The sequence below is a fragment of the Papaver somniferum genome, chromosome 1 (genome assembly GCF_003573695.1).
Source record: "Papaver somniferum cultivar HN1 chromosome 1, ASM357369v1, whole genome shotgun sequence".
NCBI lineage: Eukaryota > Viridiplantae > Streptophyta > Magnoliopsida > Ranunculales > Papaveraceae > Papaver > Papaver somniferum.
Genome location: NC_039358.1, coordinates 26,767,144 through 26,785,865, shown reverse-complemented (window position 1 = coordinate 26,785,865; position 18,722 = coordinate 26,767,144). Strand labels below are relative to the sequence as shown.

Here is an 18,722-nt window from a genome sequence, read left to right as displayed (position 1 = left end):
TTATCTTTGCATTGCAAGCCTTACTGGAGAACTCCTTTAGAAGAATCTCAATTTTGGTTTCATCTCCTTTAGAGTACTCTAAATTTCTTCTAAATTCTCCAAGGTCTTCAGGCCGTCTATATTTTGCAATAGATTCTTTGTATCCAACGACACTTGTTTTCGCATAAAGAAGATCATCCTTGAGAAGATCTCTTCTTCCAATGAGTTACATTGTTCCCTCAAACAAATTTTGAGCAAGAATTGTTGGGAGAGTTGTCTTGATAGGAAAGGAACAATAATCGGAACAGATTCCATATATTCTTTTCTCATAATATGTGCAGCTAGACTCAAGAGTCCTTTCAATCTTTTCCATACAATAATCAAAGACAACATCATAATGTTCTTTTCCTTCTACCATGAAAGGAATCATGTAAAGAATTTTTGAACGAGGCAAGGTAATGCAAGCACTAATTACTTCTGAAGCTTCTTCTGTCAAGTCTTCCTCACTTTCTTCAAACGATGAAAGCATTGTAATACTATATTACAAGGTGACCATACTCTGACTTATTTATAATCCTTATTTTAGACCAGAAAGGAAAGATTTTTCTAACAGATTACGAAGATCAACTCTTTCCTTACAGAAGTGAGGAAACAATTACTATGGTTTGAGAGGTTCTAGGAACCTGTTCGGCCCCTCCCTTGTTTTTCTACTTTGTAGTAAATCATCAAAAGGTGTTTTCGTATTGATATTACTGAATATCTCTAGATCCTGTTTGAGTCTAACTACTAGACTTTCATAGTCATCTTTGTTCAGGATTAAAACAGGATTGTCCCATTTTGACTTTGTTCTAGATGACTTTCTATTTGACACCTTCTCAGACTTTGGTATCAATTTGTAGGTAGACTTTGAATGAAGGTTCTTCATTTCTAGAGACATTGCATCTTTCCACCTTGAAACATCAGATCTCATATCCTTATTTAAAAAGGTATTACCCTTTACATTATTCTTCCTTTTAGGATTGTTTCCTTTTGGATATGATTTTGAATTCATATAAAAATTCGGTTGTCTCACTGGACAATAGTGATCTGAGAGGGTTTTGGAAGTGAAATTGTCCAATTCTTTTGAGACAAAAGATATAGCATTCTGCATCTTTCGAATTTTATACTCCCTTTGCATATGACCTTTTTCTCTACAATAAAAACAATGTTTATGGAAAGGTGTATAGTTTTTCAATTTACCTTTATGAGACTTTTGGTCAATATACTGCTTCTTAGATGGAATCTTCCTATGTTTGTATTCGGAGAATTTTTCTGTTGGAAACTCGCTTGAGCACTTGGGAGAATCATGCAAGCACACATGTACAGGTGGATTTTCAGGAGTAGACATACAGATAGCCTTTATGAATTTTACTTCGTTGTTGATCGATGAAGTATCAATCCCATCAAATCTTAATCCTCGTTTGTCTCCATCACATCTACCTGCGTCTAACATAGAAGATAAGTTAATTGTGCTATCATTAAGTCTTTTCAGCCTCACAAATTCTTCATCTAGCACCTTGATTTTTTCATGAGCCTCGGCTAGTTGATCTTCAAGAGGATTTTTCTTGACAGAATCAGACTCATGCTGATCGTTGCTCGTTGAATGTTGAGAATTAATCATAGATTTTGTCTCAAGAAATTTTTTATTCAACAAGAAATGTTTCATGTTGAGATTCTCAAACTTAAGGGTTTTTGAGTGAAGACTCTCTTTGTAGTCTTTAAGAAGATATCTGGAAGTATGATATCCATAGAAGAAGCCAGAGAAAACTTTTCTCAGTTTCCTGTTTTCTATGCTGAGAGGAGCAAGAAGTCCAATCACATCTTAAGAAGATAGTTTCTTAGTAGAGACAACTTCTAGTAGTGAGAACTATTCAGATAGATCATCTTCAACATCTTGATCAATTTTTGAATCACCATCTTCAGAGATCTCATCAAGTTCCTTTTGAATGCAAGTTTGACAATCACCAGAGTCTACATTGTAGAGATCAGCCTGATCAGTAGATTCACAGAAGGTGTTATCTTCAAGAACAGATTTATCATCTTGACTTACGCTAACTGAATCATCCTTTGGAAATCCCCAAGATTTCATATAAAAGAGAATGACTGGAATACCTTTACCGTTTGGTAGTATGTCTTTTTCTTTTGAGATCTCCTCAACCGGCTTAATGGCGTGTCCAGTTTATATCAAAATTGTTGAATATAAAAATATTTGAAAAGCCAAAGGAAGAGAGTAACCTAAAATCCATTTACATTCCTATAAGGAGTTTAAATTTCAATTTCAATCATCTATAAAGGAAAACAGTTTTTACAACACACGAAGATTATACCTGCATAATCCTAGCTGCAGCTTCTTTTGTTGTACTGAAGATTATACCTGTATATGTACAACACCATTTTTATCAGCTTCCCCAAGAGTTCATAACTGTTTGATTAGTCGAGCAATCAAGCTTGATAAGAAATCATATTAATTAGCTGGTTCAAAAATTACATAAAATGCTCACGGAATCAAATAAATAAAATCTAAAGCATATTTGCTTCATATCAGTGGGTAATTCATCATACCATACTCATTTGTTTTTGATGTTCAGGCAGAAAAATCCATATATCCTGATTCAAAAAATCTCAGTAGTCATTAGTATAATTTCCTCCACTTTGTTTTTGGAGAAAAAATCGAGTTATGGAGAAAATAGCAGAAATGGGATTTTTGCAAACCAAATAGGGTTTAGTAGAAAAGTGAGACGCAGTAAACCCAAGAAGGAAAAAGAATTGGATCAAAACAGGATATCGAAACGATAAATTACCAATGTGCAATCGAAACTCGAAAGAGAGAAGAAGAAAAAAAAGGATAGAAAGAGGTTGTAGATGCATGAATATCGCGTAGGGTTTTGTTATTAGCAAGGGGTAGTGATCACCCTAGGTTTTTGATGTGCAGTTGTAATATTGGTTAAAAGACTATAACCTCGGCGTTATTTCACCATTTTTACAGAGAGAATTATGAGCGAATAGAGGACCGTACAGTTTCACTATTTTTCTTTAGAGCGAAGGAAGAGAGGAGGTTGAAAAGAGATTAGGGCTTCAACTTCAAGAGCGAAGGAAGAGAGGAGGTAGAAAAGAGATTAGGGGCTTCAATATTAGATTTTACACGGTGAAGGAAGGAATAACCGTTGCCTTAGGTGTTTGATATGTATCCGAAATAGAATGGAAATCCTCAATTCTTATTGGTCGGGGGCCAGGAGCTCTAGAATTCAAGCTTTTGGCCTAACTTTCAATGTGAGGCCAACAATTTCATCGTATATATATACAAAGTAACAGAGCAACAAGTAATAGAGCAGATTTCCGAGATTTATGTCCCTAAAATACATGCTTCTTCCTCCGTTTCAAAAGGATACGTTGGCCTCGTATATATAAATAACACATGAAACATGATTTCTTTTCTTTTTTTGAAATGGAAGTAGTATAAAGAAAATAAAAGACTCTCTCAACTACCATATCGTTATCATCGACAAATAATTATTCGGGATAGTTTGGGGCCGATAGAAATCAGTTGAGGTATATCACTAAAAGACAAAAGTAAGTCATTATAAAGGAATTACAAAAACCCCTTATCTACCTACTTATGTGTTTTGATGATGTTTAGAACTTCAAAAACAAATATACAAGTTGCATAACTTTTACTTTTAAAACAGTTCAGAACATCATGAAAACTAGAAGGATTTAAGGGGTTTTTGAAATTCCTTTATAAGAGGATATTTGAGGGTGAAACTCCTAATGTTGGAAAACTAAAACAGAGATTTATGTGTTTTACAAAGGAGTGTGGAATAAGGATGAAAGGTGTTATGAGAAGCTCTGTATATGATCACTCTATAATGGTTATGTTTGGAATCAAAGGAATTAGAGTGAGTCCTGTGGAGGTAAAGGAGATTTTCTTTAAGTTTCCTAGAATGAATCAAACTCTCATCTTTTATGATTGAGCTGCAACAGGTAATCCAGGGACGGCTGGTTTTGGATTTATAGGTAGAAGTAGTGATGGTGGTTGTTTGGGTGCAGTTTCTGGTGGACTGGGAGTGGCCGCAAATTATATAGCTTAGGTGATGGCACTAGTACCTGCTGGAGAATGGGCAGTTAGACAACAATTACTGGACGTTTTTTCAACTTAGATTCGAAATAGTACTGATAGTTGTTGTTTGAGGTAAAATTCCCTGGATATTTCTCAGCAGATAGAAAAAAGTACTTAATCATCTGAGGAGTATAGTTTTTCGAAACTCATACAGAGAATTTAATTTTCCTGCGGACAAGTTAGCCAAGAAAGGAGTTGCTCTTAGTATGGGTGAGATTATAGTGTATCAAGGAAAACCGAATTTCATTGGTAACATGGAATGTGAAGATGCAACACACTTCCGTTTTTGTTAAGTTGTAATCTTTGCATATATAATTGTTTTAGTTTTTATTTGGTTTCCTTTTGTTTTTATTTGGTTTCCTTTTATTTTTATTTTGTATTAGCCTTAATTCCTTTGGTTATTTTTGTAATTAAGATTATTCCTTTGGTAATAAAATACATGATTTATAAGAAAAAAAATCCACCTACTTATGTTAATCGTTAATATGCCTTATTTATTAGTGATGATTAATTGAGTTAGCAGTTAAATTAATTAGTGTTTGAGTGTTTAGATTTAGAGCAGAGATTCATTTCCTATTTTAAGGTTTGGGAAAGAAGAAGAAGAAGAAGAAGAAGAAGAAGAAGAAGAAGAAGAAGAAGAAGTAGTAGTAGAGGAAGAAAAAAGAAAACTAGGGTTTGTGATCATGTTAGAAAAAATAAAACTTTATATCAACGATGAAGACTCTAGTAGTGATGAACAAGAGGGTGCATCGAATAATCATGATTTCAATCCTCCCGATTTAGGTTATTTGTTGAATGAACAAGACTATGTCAACCAAAGTATAATTGAGGATCTTATTGTAGCACAAGAAGAATATTATCGAGAAAATGAAGGTGAAAACGCGGGGGTACCAAAATACACCACCAACTTTTTCTTAGGCAACCTGTATGGACAAACTCAAATTCAATTTCAAGAGTGCAGCTTAATAAATCTCAATCAATAAAGAATATCCAGAGTTATATCTCTTTCTCTCATAATCAGAACGTTTACAGAGGTAAGTCTATGAACCTGATTTAAGGGTGAGAGTACTTGGGTGATTCCAAATATCAATTCCCAAGTAATCAATCAAGTTATATCCAACAAACATGGATGGATATATCTACTTTGATTGATTAACGCATAACCTGTGATATTTCAATTATAAAGATAAACAATATAATGCGGAAAATGAAAAAATTGAAAAAGATTCTCAAAAAATGGGATTGGAGTGTTTTTGGAAATGTAAACAATCAGATTAAAGATGCTGAGATTAAAGTGAAAGAAGCTATGATCATTTCTGATGAAAATCCTTTTGATGAAGATTCTCTCAACAACTTGGTTGCTGCTCAAAACATCCTAAATTCTAAAGAAGTTCAGCTAAGTACACTCCTCAAAAATAAGGCAAGAATCAAATAGATTAAAGAGGGAGCTGCTAATACTGGCTTTCTTCATGCCAATCTTAAAATCAGACAAACAAGAAATGCAATATGTGAGTTGGAGGACAATAATGGAAACATTATTACTGATCAAGAAAGCATTGCAAATACTTTGGCGAATCACTTTGAAAATAAGTTTAAGTTTCAGGAAGTAGAAATCTCTGAATCTATGTTGAATGTTATACCTGAAGTTATTACAAAAGAGGATCAAGAAATGTTACAGCAAATTTTAGAGGGGAGGAGATTAAAGCTACTATCTTTAGTATGGATCCCAATAGTGCTCCAGGGCCTGATGGAGTTTCTGCTTGGTTTTACAAGGATTGTTGGCAAATCATTTCTAAAGATGTAGTCAAAGCTATTCAGTTTTGCAGGAGAAGGAAATTCATACCAAAGGGTTTAAACTCAAATTTTCTAGTACTTGTTCCAAAAATTGAAGGAGCAAGAAATCCCAATCAGTTTAGACCAATTGGTCTTAGCAATGTCAGTTTCAAGATTTTTACTAAAATAATTTCTACCAGAATGGGTACTTTAATGCATAAGTTAATTTCTCCTCAACAAGCAGCTTATGTGAGGGGCAGAAGCATTCAAGAACAGATCTTATTAGCTTCAGAAATGGTTAATGAAATGAAGAAGAAGAGAAGAGGTGGAAATGTTGGCATCAAAATTGATATCTCTCAGTCTTATGACTCAGTGAGTTGGAAATTTTTATTTCAGGTACTTATTAAATTTGGTTTCTCTGAAGAATGGTGTGAATGGTTACACATTTTGTTTCAATCAGCTAAAGTCTCTGTCATGGTGAATGGTGGTCCTTGTGGCTTCTTCTCAGTAGGGAGGGGATTGAGACAAGGAGATCCACTTTTTCCAATTTTATTTGTGCTGATGGAAGAAGCTCTAAGCAGGAAGCTCACTCAATGTGTCAATCAGGGTCATATCAATCCAATGGTTATAAGAAAAAACATACATCCCACACATCTGTTATTTGCAGATGATGTGTTCATCTTTTGCAATAAGGAGAAAAAAAGTTTACTGGCTCTTATGAAGGTACTAGAAGATTATCAGAAAAGTTCTAGTCAGAAAATCAACAAGAGTAAAAGCAAATTATTCATTGATGGCACTACTGATCAAATGAAAATGTTGATTAAAAACATAATGCAAATGGAGTTAAGTAGCTTTCCAGATAAGTTCATGGGAGTGATCCTTACAACTGGAAGGGTGAAAACTAATACTGTTTGGCCAATAGTAGAAATGATGCAGCACAAGTTAGCTACATGGAAAGGTAAATTATTGTCTTTCAAGAAGAAATTGTTCTGGTAAAATCAGTACTATATAGTATCCCAATGTATAATATGGTTATATACAAGTGGCCTGCTTCTATTATCAAGATCTGTGAGAAGATTATAAGAAATTTTATATGGTCTGGAGACAGTGACACAAGAAAATACACTTCTTTTGCATGGAGAAAAGTTTGTACTCCTTATGGTGAAGGGAGTTTGGGAGTTCAAAGACTAGAAATCATAAACAAAGCTTTTCTTATGAAAATGATGTGGAGGATTCAAAATTCAGAAAAAGACTGGGCAAAATTCTTCAGAGCTAAGTACCAAAACAAATATGGTCAATGGAACACTAATTGGCAGTTATCTTCAGTGTGGCCAGGTTTGAAGTGGGCTTGGGAATCTCTCAAAGATGATATAAGGTGGATCATATGTGATGGCAAAGAATCTCTGTATGGTTTGATATATGGATAGGAGATAAACCTTTGATTGATCAAGTGGGATTCACATCATATGTGAAAAACAATTCCTTGCTAGAAGTTTCAGACATTTTACAGAATGGAGAATGGTCTTTACCTTACTACATTCAACAAATACTTCAATTCAAAGTAATGCCACCTGTAGCAGGAGGGGCAGATGAGTTAATTTGGATTGGTGATTTAAAAGGTTCATTCTCAGTTCAAGCAGCAGTGCAAAAACTTAGATTCAAGGAGCATACTCTTCATTGGACTAAGTATATCTGGAATGCTTTTATCCACCCTAGTGTGGCTAGTAATGTATGGAAAATCATTCAAGGCATCTATATAGATGATACAATTATGGTCAATAAGGGGTATGACATGGTATCAAGATGTTGTATTTGTGAAGAAGCTCAAGACAGTATGGAGCACTTGTTATGGGATTGCAGTTTCAGTGATGAAATTTGGAAGTGGATTTGCTCTATCTTCCAATTTCCTCATCCTATGTCTTTTAATGATATATGAAAGTGTGCTAAAAATAAAAGTCCCTTGATCAAGCAGGTATGGCTTATGTCAGCCTGTATTATACTCAAGGAATTATGGTTCCAGAAAAACAAGAAATTTTTTAAAGAAATCAAGCCTAACATTCAAAGTTTTAAGTGCAGAATAATGAAATTAGTAAATGATGGTGGGCCTTACAAAGGTGAAAGACAACTTTACACAGGAAGACCTTCTCTGAGAAGAGTTGAAATGCCAAATGTGAAGTACTATAGATTATGTTAGATTGTTGTATTGGGCCTTATGTAACAAGCCCAATTTGCTTTCTTCATTTTAGTTTTCTCTAAAAAGTCTAATCTCTTGATGTAATTCCCTTTAATTTTTAATAAAATAAATGTGATTCAGAAGAAAGAAAGAAAAAAATGCGGAAAAAAAATAATACGCACGCCAAAAGTTTAAAAGTTTTGTTAAGGAGGAAACCGCAAATGCAGAAAAATCCCGGGACCTAGTCCAGTTTGAACACCAATGTAGCGCTCCTTTTCCAAAATCAGTAATTAGGACTCTAAAACCAAAACTATCTTAAACTGAGATAAAATCTTCCAAGACAGGCCAAGAACACAAACTAGGCTATTCATAATATACATAACCATCTAATTTACAAGTGTGTTGTTTGATGATATACAATATATACATTCAGGAGTTAAAGCCTTACTTACAATCAAAAAAACTCAAGAAATACACCTTCAGAAAGTTATAAGACTGCAAAGTACTACTGAGACCAGCAATGATCCCTCAAGGACATAAGTTAAGACAACTTAATCGACCCAAACGTTAATTTCTCCTTCGGCCAAGTCAACACCACTTGCATCGAGGCTACTTGTCACTAAAAGGAGGAGGAAGAGTGAGCTAAACAAGCCCAATGGATACTTAGACTTCTCAAATATAATCATCAAAGTTGAATTTAAAAGAATGCAAGTTTTCCTTAAACGATAGTAACACATTTAGTTCAGTGACATAAACAAGCATGTACTCTAAAAATTAAAGGGGACAAAACAATCAAGTACATGGACACTAGCTCCTCCTTCAAACAATGTATAATATAGTGTCAACCAGTTCCACACCTAGATAATAATATTGTGTTGTGTCGCCCTAGCCATTGCATAAATGCTGAAAAAAAGTAGTTATAAATGAAGGAGCGTATCATATATACCACAGATGGAAATTCTTATTTCCCATACAATCACAAAGGCAAGCAAGTACATTTCAGGTCATTTCCAAGTAATGGAAAAGACTTAAAGAATCTACTGAGTTATCGGAAATCAAATCCAACAATGCATGAGTTTATTTAAGTGCATAAACATAATTTTGTTAAAAGCCATCAATGATTACAAAAGAAAAATGTAAGTCCCCACCTCAACTCACAACTCAAACCTTAACCGCCGTAGTTCGCCTATTGAATCCAAAGACACCTTAATAAAACAGAAGTTAAGTTAGAAAAAGATAGAACAACCTTGTCGAACCTGACCTACACGACATAACAAACTGACCTAGTCATAAAGCAAAGCAGATACAAAGTAGTTTGACAAAGAGTATCACTATGGAATCACTGGAGAAAGCTCTAAACACTATCAGTAGAACTAAGGCTAATTCAAGATGTAAATATGTTCAACTGTTGATGAATATGACTGCCAAAAGTGCAAGACAATCATTATTGAAACTGACATAGCTTATAGTACAAGGATTGAACTGGATACTTATTATCATGCTGAAATTCTCATTTAGAGGTTTATATTGATTAAGGAAATAGTCCCCAATCCAGTTCAACATTAAACATGCCCAACACCAGTCCGAAACCATCCAAAATTATATAAGAAAAATATGACCGCATGTTTTATTCCTCTCATCTAGCTTTCCTCTAGAACCCAAATTCCAAGATAATTTGTAGTTTCATGATATCAAATCTCTATCAATTTCTTAATATTATTATATCACAGTAATCTGAAAATCCAAAAAAATCAATTTCAGATGAACTCCCTAAGTCACTTCAGACAGAGATAGGCAACATTATAGGTTAACATGGTTCGTAGAATCATAAATAAGCTATTCAAGTTAATTCCCGAAGTTGAATAATTCACAACAAGGTTGAAAGAGCACCTGACTATACATAAAAATTCTGAAGTGTTGCCGTGTATTTCAGTTCAACCAATTTTCATATTAAACCTAAAATTTACGGGTATCACGTATTATCTCAAAATGTCTAATTCCAAACCCTAGCATAGATCTATCTGAATCAAGAATCAGCAGAAAGAAATTGTAAAAATAATAGCTTCAAAAGAACCCTAAGATTCTCGGTGTTCAACAGATTCAAAGGATTCACTACTCACATCTATACTTCGAGTTCTAATCCTATCATGATTCTGAGCCAGGCAGCGATAAAATCAACTTCTAAAGAAACCCTAAATTCTTCATACATGCATTGATAACAAAATTGGTAACATCTGAGTGGATGAATCATTGAATGAGTTACATAACTGTTTGAAAATACGTACAATCAAGGTTGAATCATACCTCCAATCTTCAATCAGTAAGAACATAAGAAATCCACTTCTTTCACTCTTAAATTCCCCATCGGTCAACAAACTTCAGAACACCAACTACATCACTTCAATTAGTTAGGTTCATAAAATTTTTGGGTAGAAGTTTCTGAAGCTCGAAGTTGGATTTTTTTCTTTTTCTCCTCACCTGAGTCTCTCGTCGGTTTTTTCTGAGTATACTCTTACAATGACCAAATATCAAAATTCTCAGATGGATAAGCCTTAAAAGTTGTATCACAACCCATTCCGACAATACCCCTAACAAGCATTACTACACAAAAGCATGACAAGGACCGTAGGTGTCGAGGTGTAAGTCCGCCACATTTCTCGCCAAAAATATATGTATCCTATTCTAAGTGTATCTCATCTGACTAGCACAAACTTAACATGATATTAAACTAATCTCACAACAACAAATACAAGACATAAACACTCTAAAACATGATATTAAATTAATCTCACAACAACAAATACAAGACATAAACACTCTAAATTGTACTTTGATTAGTCAATAATCAAAATATAAATATTGGATTTTTACAACTAAATTGTATTAAGCCGCCACAGACACTAGCCTACTACGAATTAACTTCAGACTGGAATGTAGTTGAGACCGAATTAAACCCTCCTAGCAATTCAGTTACCGTCGCGTTCCTTACGCCTTTTGAATCCTAGCAGGACTCCGCGCAATTGATTCCTTTAGTTGATGTCACACCAACTAAGAGTCGCTTGAAGACTTTAAACCAATCCGCCTCCCACAGATAAGCCTATATGTGATTTCCTTTGCGATCAAAAAGTTTGATCAAGGTGATGGAAATCGATAGCAATAGACAAAGTCTAGCTAACCTCAAAATCCGGACTTATGCAACCCGAAGTGCAACCTAGATTATTATTCACCTCACAAGTATAAAACTTGTGGAATCAATAAAGTCTGAGACGAAGAGAACTTTGATGATTTCTTTTTATCTTGTTCAAGTGAGCAGGTCAACAGTCGAACAAGATCAGGATACTCGAGTTATCAAGATAAACAATAGCTGGACCTGGCTTCACGAATCCCAATGAAGTCTTTGTAGTCGCTAAACCCTAAAAGGGTTTTAGGAAGAGGACGACTCTAGTAACAACTAGGACACACCAAGAAAAATAGTGTCGGGATTTAAAGATCCCAGTTGCTTGAAGTTCCCCTTTTATAGACATTCAAAGCATAGATTGCTTTAGGTTTAAGCTAAGATAACTTTGGAACCAAGCAAACAATATCCACCATTATATGAATCTTTAAATCTGATTTACATAACAAGATATACACTCAAATGGTTAGGATGAACCGTAACCGCACCGTGTATAAGACCACGCTCATGAATGGTTAGCTGAAGCTAGCCAACTGAACTATAAGCTTGGGCATTTTCATAAACACTTAAGACTTAAGTCGAAACACAATCACTTAACATGTTCATAAATATGTCTATGATATTTTTGGATATTATTCAAATGCAAATTATCTCGGAGAAATAATTTAAGTGCATAAGAATTTAATCGACATGGTAAGTAGGTTTACAAGGTACAAACACTTAACATGTTCGTGAACAGTTATGTCACGGTACGTTTACCGGCATGTAAACCTTAAGACATTACCGAGTTTCGGAGTCCACGGAACATTTTCGGTATGCGTGGTATGGATACCATTAAAGCATAGCCGAGTTCCGGATTCCAAGGAACTTTTTCGGTATGCATACTGGTATAGATACCATTTAAGCATGGCATAATTCCGGAGTCCACAGAAGTTTCCTGATACGTGTACCGGTATGGATACCAAACCAGTTCCTTAACTCAATGTTCTTTTCTAGTACGACGTGTACTGGTTTGCATACCAATCCGGATTCACGAGTTCCTAGACTTTTAAAGGTGTGCATACGAATATGCGTACCACAAATCTGTTTGTTGACATATAGATTCTTCATTTCGTGTACTAAGTACATGCATTACGACTTCATGCTTATAACAGTTTTTCCAGTAAGACTGGTGTATATACACTGTCTTATATCCAAATCTATAGTAGTTCTATATTTCTCTACATCGATGCCAAACATTGCCGAATAGCATCAATGACACATATCACTGTTCGAAGCTATTTTCGAAATGATAAAACTTGAATCATGACTTTGATAGCGAACAATAAATTTTCCTTAACCGAAATTCATGTTCATTTAGCTTAGTCATATTTCGAGAACTATTTACAAGATGAATCTTGACTCGAAATTGTTGATATGCTTATGATAGTATAATTAGTTATGCAACATCGTCTCATAGATAGAAAGATGAATATAACTTGAGAAATAGGTGTTTCAGTCTTCACTTACCTTTTATTGAAGAAGTTCTCCAAAAACTTCGGTTGATCTTCGCCTTCAAACGGTAGAACACAATGATGACTGCCGCGATGTCCGTTTCTCAACTGCACTTATATCCTAATCCGAGACTTAACTAATTGTAGACTAGAAATCAAGATATAGTTCTGAAAATTAAATTTGAAAACAAAATTGAGATAGAAACACTTGTGAGTTCGACCGAACAGTGCGCTAACAATCTCTCCCTTTGTCAAATTTAGTGACGAAACTATCAATACATATGGATAAAAATATAAAGCTTTAAAACTCCTTGAATCCAAAATATAAAGCTTTAAAACTCATCGAATCCATCATGCTTGGTTTCTTTAGTTTCTTCAACTTCTTGAATTCTTTGTTAGTTCAAGTTGCAATGATTCTGAACTTGTTCAACTCAGCATCGTTGTTGTTGAAGATCCGTAGCGATAACAACTTCGAAAACAAATATTCTCAAACATCGTTATACGGAAACATAGTATCATTATCTTCTCCAAAGTTCAATTGTATCCCAACTTTGAAGTAATACTACAGTGATATGTTTCTCCCCCTTAATCAATACTTACATCTTTTGCGTAATAGGTGAAACCTATAGATTATTGATTCACTCCCCTTACATAATGATCCGTAAACCATACGTATGTAGTGCGAAAACTACTAAATAATTCTACCCCATTTTGTCAATAATATTTCCGAAGGTTCGAAAATCATGGGATCGTAATGAATACAACCAAAAGATACTTCAGGATTCCAAAGTGTTTATATATAAACTTTATTTAGATGGTATCACATAGTAAGAAATATTTAGAGCTCATCTAGGAGATTTAAAATACAAGTATCCCCTTTAATTTCTACAGCCACACACCCCACAAAGATATAGCAATTAAGCACAAGTTCATTTAAGAAATCCTCCCCATTTGATGTCATTCCCAAGAGAACAACATGAGTGACCTTGCTTTATGAAAAAGAAGGATTTTGTCGGACATTAACAAATCACATGGATTTGTATCCTGAATATCGACTTAAATTGATCTCAAAGCCAATAACGAACAAAGAGATAATTCAATCTGGATGACTCAACATAAGAAAACTTATGGGATATATATTGCAGTAATAACCCAAAAGTGTGATCACAAGTAGATAAATACTGCGATAAAATTTGTCAAAGAGTTTGTTCTATTTTCAGTTTATAAAAAACATAATAGATTTAACTTCTGAGCATATATGAAATATCAGCTCGATTCACGAAAACATAAAGATACAAATATTTCATAAGACTTTTGCAATAATTAAACAAATAATGATTACATACTGCAAACTCATCTTCCAAAAACTCTAGAATTTAAATAACTAAATCTAAAAACATGCAAGATGAAAAACGTTGGAAATAGCTTGTGTAATCATAATTTTTGCTATATCAAACCCTAGTTATCCTTCTCAAAAGTAAGAATAAATTCTCACAAGAAGTTTCCTAGAAAGGTATCATGTTTTTAATAGCTTGAGCAGAGAATTCATTTTTTTAAGTCATCGATGATAGGATCATTTAGTTTTTTCTAAGTCCTCAGAGATGTATGTTAACTCACTAAGTTTTGTCCTCAGTTTACTCAGAGTATTTTTTGACTGAGCTATGTTCATAGTAAGTTATCTCATCTAAGGAGCGATTGATTCATAACTTCAAACCATTCCTCTTAGATACGAAGTTCTTCACTTTAGCCCTAAAATCATTATCTTATTGACAAATAGATAAAAGAGAATTCGAGGAATAACCTTCTTCATCTTCGGTTGGTATCTTCTTTCGGTTTCTTGACGATTTGATTCCTTCACCCAGGTAGACACTGAAAGCTTCTACTGCATCCTTCTTGGAGATTCCTCTGGTTACAGGAACCATGGAAACAAATTTTCTTAAGAAAATAAGAATATGTAGTCAACCCTTAAAAGGAAAAATGACATTTTCTAACACGGTCCGTGAACCGGTGGACATATCATAGACATCCGTCAGTGATCCCAAATGATAATACACAAGCTTTAACTATCTTTTAACTATAACAATTGTGGTTATTTGTCCTCATGAATTTTATCATAGTTTTTCACATAAGATTGAAACATTTTTTTAGCTCGTATAAACAGGGTTTAAAGCACAAGAGATATTTAAACAATACTTAAGGATCATTGATTGGTGATGGAACACAGTTATGTATTTTTAGATTTTGGAGCTAGCTCGACAAGATCATACACACTAATAGTTCTATGAGATTATTATGAGATGAGTCACACAATAATAATAAATCACATAAAGTAGTCAACTTATAGATAGGTGTAGAATACACCTTGATTTAATATATATTCTTTAGGCGTTCTTTGTTATTTTTTCTTGTAGCTACTTTGGAGTCGCACGGAGGAAAAGAAGAAGAAATCACCCAATTTGAGAAAAAGGGCAAAATTGTCATTTCATGGACGAACACTATGTGGAGCTCAGTCAAGGTTAAGGGGCAACTCTATGTGAAGTAATATTAAAAACAGGCCAGCTGTGGTTAAGGGGTTTCCAATCAGGATGGCCCTTATCTAATGAGTGGGGTGGTCCCTATCCCTGGGGTGTAACCATCTACCCGAACAAAATCGAGAGGTATCTCTCTCAATCATTTCATTTTTAGTTTCACTGAAATTGAGAAGAGAGCAGCAGCCGCTGCTGTTTACTGTCGAGACCAGATCGAAAAATAGGCAGAGAAATCAAGAGATTGGAGAGCAGATCTTGAGAGATAAGGAAGAATGAAGATTCACAACTCACGGAAAGGAGAAATTAGTAAGACCTGTTGCTGCAATTGATTAGCTTGTTGTTGCTGTTGATTAATTTGAATTGAAATCAAGAAGTCGAGCTTGAGATAAAATGATGGGAAGAAATGGAGAAGATGATGGTGATACTGCTGTTGGTCTCAAGGGAGTAAAGAGAGCTGAAATTGAAAGAGATATTAGATCGAGATTCAGAGTTGTTGGCAGTGAGGAACAAAGAAGAAATTGATGAGGGTTTCGAATCATTTCTGCAAATTGAACTTAGGGTTTGTGTTGGATGAATGAATTGGTAAGAATCTGGGATGATTTATAGCTTTGCTGCTGAATGAAGTGATGTTGTTGATAAAATGGGTCTGTGGTTATGTGTAATGATGAAGAAGATGCAGATGGGTGGTGCTGTGATGCTGCAACTGATGAATGCTTGAAACTGTGAACAATAGATGTATGTTAGGATTGTCACGGGAGAAGACCAAAAATAAGCCTGAAAAAATGGCCGGAAATCAGCCAGAAACAGAGGAAACTATGTCAATTTTTATGCTCCGGCGAGTCAACCCACACCGATCCAGCCCTGCAACTCGGTGAGTCAGCCGAGTAAGCTAGCTCAGCCCTTATTAAGACCAGCTGACTGACTCTCAGACCTTGACCGTTGACTAACGAAAGACTATCTTGATCGTGAACTTTGACGTGCCGGAACAAAATATTCCGTTATCGGGGAGAATCTTATGTCGCCGGTAGTGACTTTTCTGGCAGGATTCCGGCGATGGGAAATAATTTCGGCGACCTAAAATTACATACTTTTGTGTGAGCTTTTCTCATGGTGAAGACTTGGATTTGGAATTGGATGTGGAATTTGACTTGAAATTGAATTTGGAAGAGAAAAGGAGGAATTTTACAAAGACAAGAACTTGGAGCTATAAAGGGAAAGGGACTCTATTCCTAAGAGGATTGCAAGCAAATTGAAGCTTATAAATCTACTTTTCTATAGACATTTTTACACTTACACATCTCTACACACACAACACTTGTGTTTTTGCTTGCTTTTCAAAATTCTTTTAATTATTTGTGTGAACTTCAAAAATTCTCCTTTTAATTATTTGTGTGAACTTCAAAAATTCTCCTTTTAATTATTTGTGTGAATTTCAAAAAAACATGAGTATCTAATTTTCTTATTGATTGCGGATGAATTCCTAGTTCTTAACATGCTTTGAGTTGAGTAATTCTTGATCGGACTGAGTCGAGCTCTGAGGATCGGCGATTGACTCAGGAAAATTTTCTACATCCAAATCTCGTTTTTCGTGCAATCCTCATCATTTCAGGTGAATTTTGATTTTAATTCTTGTTTCTGTTACATAATCATGAGCTCTAGTTATTAATTCAGGTGTGTTATAATGGATTCTAGTCTGAAAAATAATGGGCCAGCTGAATCCCAATCAGAAAAGTTAGGTTTAAATAATGGAAATAACTCATCGAAAATTCCTTCGATTGAGTTACCTGATGATCTATCTGAAGAGGGTTTAAATCCCTGGAAGTTCTCGCTTATAGGAAGATTAAATTTGCAGAGTATTAAATTTATTGATGCTGCTGTTAGTCTGCGTCAACAATAGAATCTAAAAGGAGAATGTAAACTTATTCCACTGGGAAGGGGGTTCTTTACAATCAAGTTAGATAATGATTTTGATTGTCAAACTATAAAAGCTGGTCAATGGGAAGTAAATGATCAAGTATTACAAGTGAGAAATTGGATCTCAAATTTTCGACCATCCAATATACGAACTTCTAAAGCACAAGTATGGGTTCGCTTACCTGGTTTAGGATTGGAGTTTTGGAAGGAGAAAATCTAATTCACTATCTGTAAGGAAATTGGAACACCTATTAAGATTGATACTGCTACTGCAAAATGTGAAGTGAGTTATTATGCTAATATATTGGTTGAGGTGGATTTTTCTCAACCAATTCCACATAAAATTTGGATTAACACAAAGTATGGTGGATTCTTTCAGGATATTTCAATTCCTATCTACCCAAAATGTTGTCATACTTGCAAGATTATCGGTCACTTAATAGCAGATGCAGAATAGAGCAGAACAAAAGTCAAGCTGCAAGTAAAGTTACTCATAAGCCTGAGGTTAATACTTCTAATGGTCAGCAACAGACTCCAAAAGCTGGAAATTCTCATATACCTTTTGATATATGTGACAGGTCTGAAGTTGAAAGAAGTGGTACAAACATAGAGAGAAGACACAGTAGTACATCCAAAACTACAGGTATTCATTTTTTTTGAAGATATTATAGTATCTAATATTATTACACCTGTTAACTTTCAATCCATCAGTAATTCTATCCCAGCAAATATGAGCAGTGGAAGATTTAATGCTCTTAACCAGATGGCACAAGGAGAAGATGATGATATAAGTGTTGATGAGGAAATCTTAGCAGAAAGAGAACCTCAACAACAGTTTCAAACTACTGATGTACAAAGTGTAGTGAAATTTGTTGGTGTAGGTTCTGGAAAAGCATCTAAAATAGATAATATTCAAAGTAAGATTATGGAAGAAGTCATAGAAGATAAGTCAGTTATAATTGAAGTACCAAAACTACTCAAGATAGCTGATGCAAATAATTTGCAAAATAGTATTGTGACTTTTGTTAATGGTTCAAATGGAAAAGTAACAAATGAAGTTGTTCAGGTTACATCTTGGGAAAAGGTGGTTGAAAAAGAAATGGTGGCCTCAACTTATGTTTCATCACCAACCAATACAAAAAGAGTTAAACAAGCACCAGTTAACAACAAATACAATTTTAGGAAAAATCAAGGTAAAGGGGGTACCAAAAACCCCTCCTCTAAACAATGAAGATAACTTATTGGAATGTCAGAGGCCTTAGAAGAAAAAGGGCTCAAGACAAATTATGGTCTCTGGTAAATCAATTTAGCCCTTCACTGGTATGGATAGCAGAACCAAAAGTTCATTGTACTACTTCATTTTACAGTAAATTAAATCTTCCAGGAATGGAAAGAATGGTTATTCATAATTCAACTTCAGATAATAAAGGAAATATTTTGCTCTTTTGGAATAAGAACATTACTCATCCCAAAGTAATATCAATGTCAAGTCAAATGGTTACTGTCAGTGTAGGAGATATGCTGGTGTCTG

General features: G+C 34.6%; 1 long non-coding RNA gene across 1 annotated transcript; it reads right to left on the bottom strand.

The window, feature by feature from the left end:
* Window positions 1–8,778: 8,778 nt before the first annotated feature.
* On the bottom strand, window positions 8,779–10,619 carry LOC113281669. Its single transcript, XR_003326324.1, has 2 exons — window positions 10,386–10,619; window positions 8,779–9,286 (listed from the first exon to the last, which is right to left on the bottom strand). It is a non-coding gene; the product is annotated as an uncharacterized LOC113281669 (long non-coding RNA).
* Window positions 10,620–18,722: the final 8,103 nt, after the last annotated feature.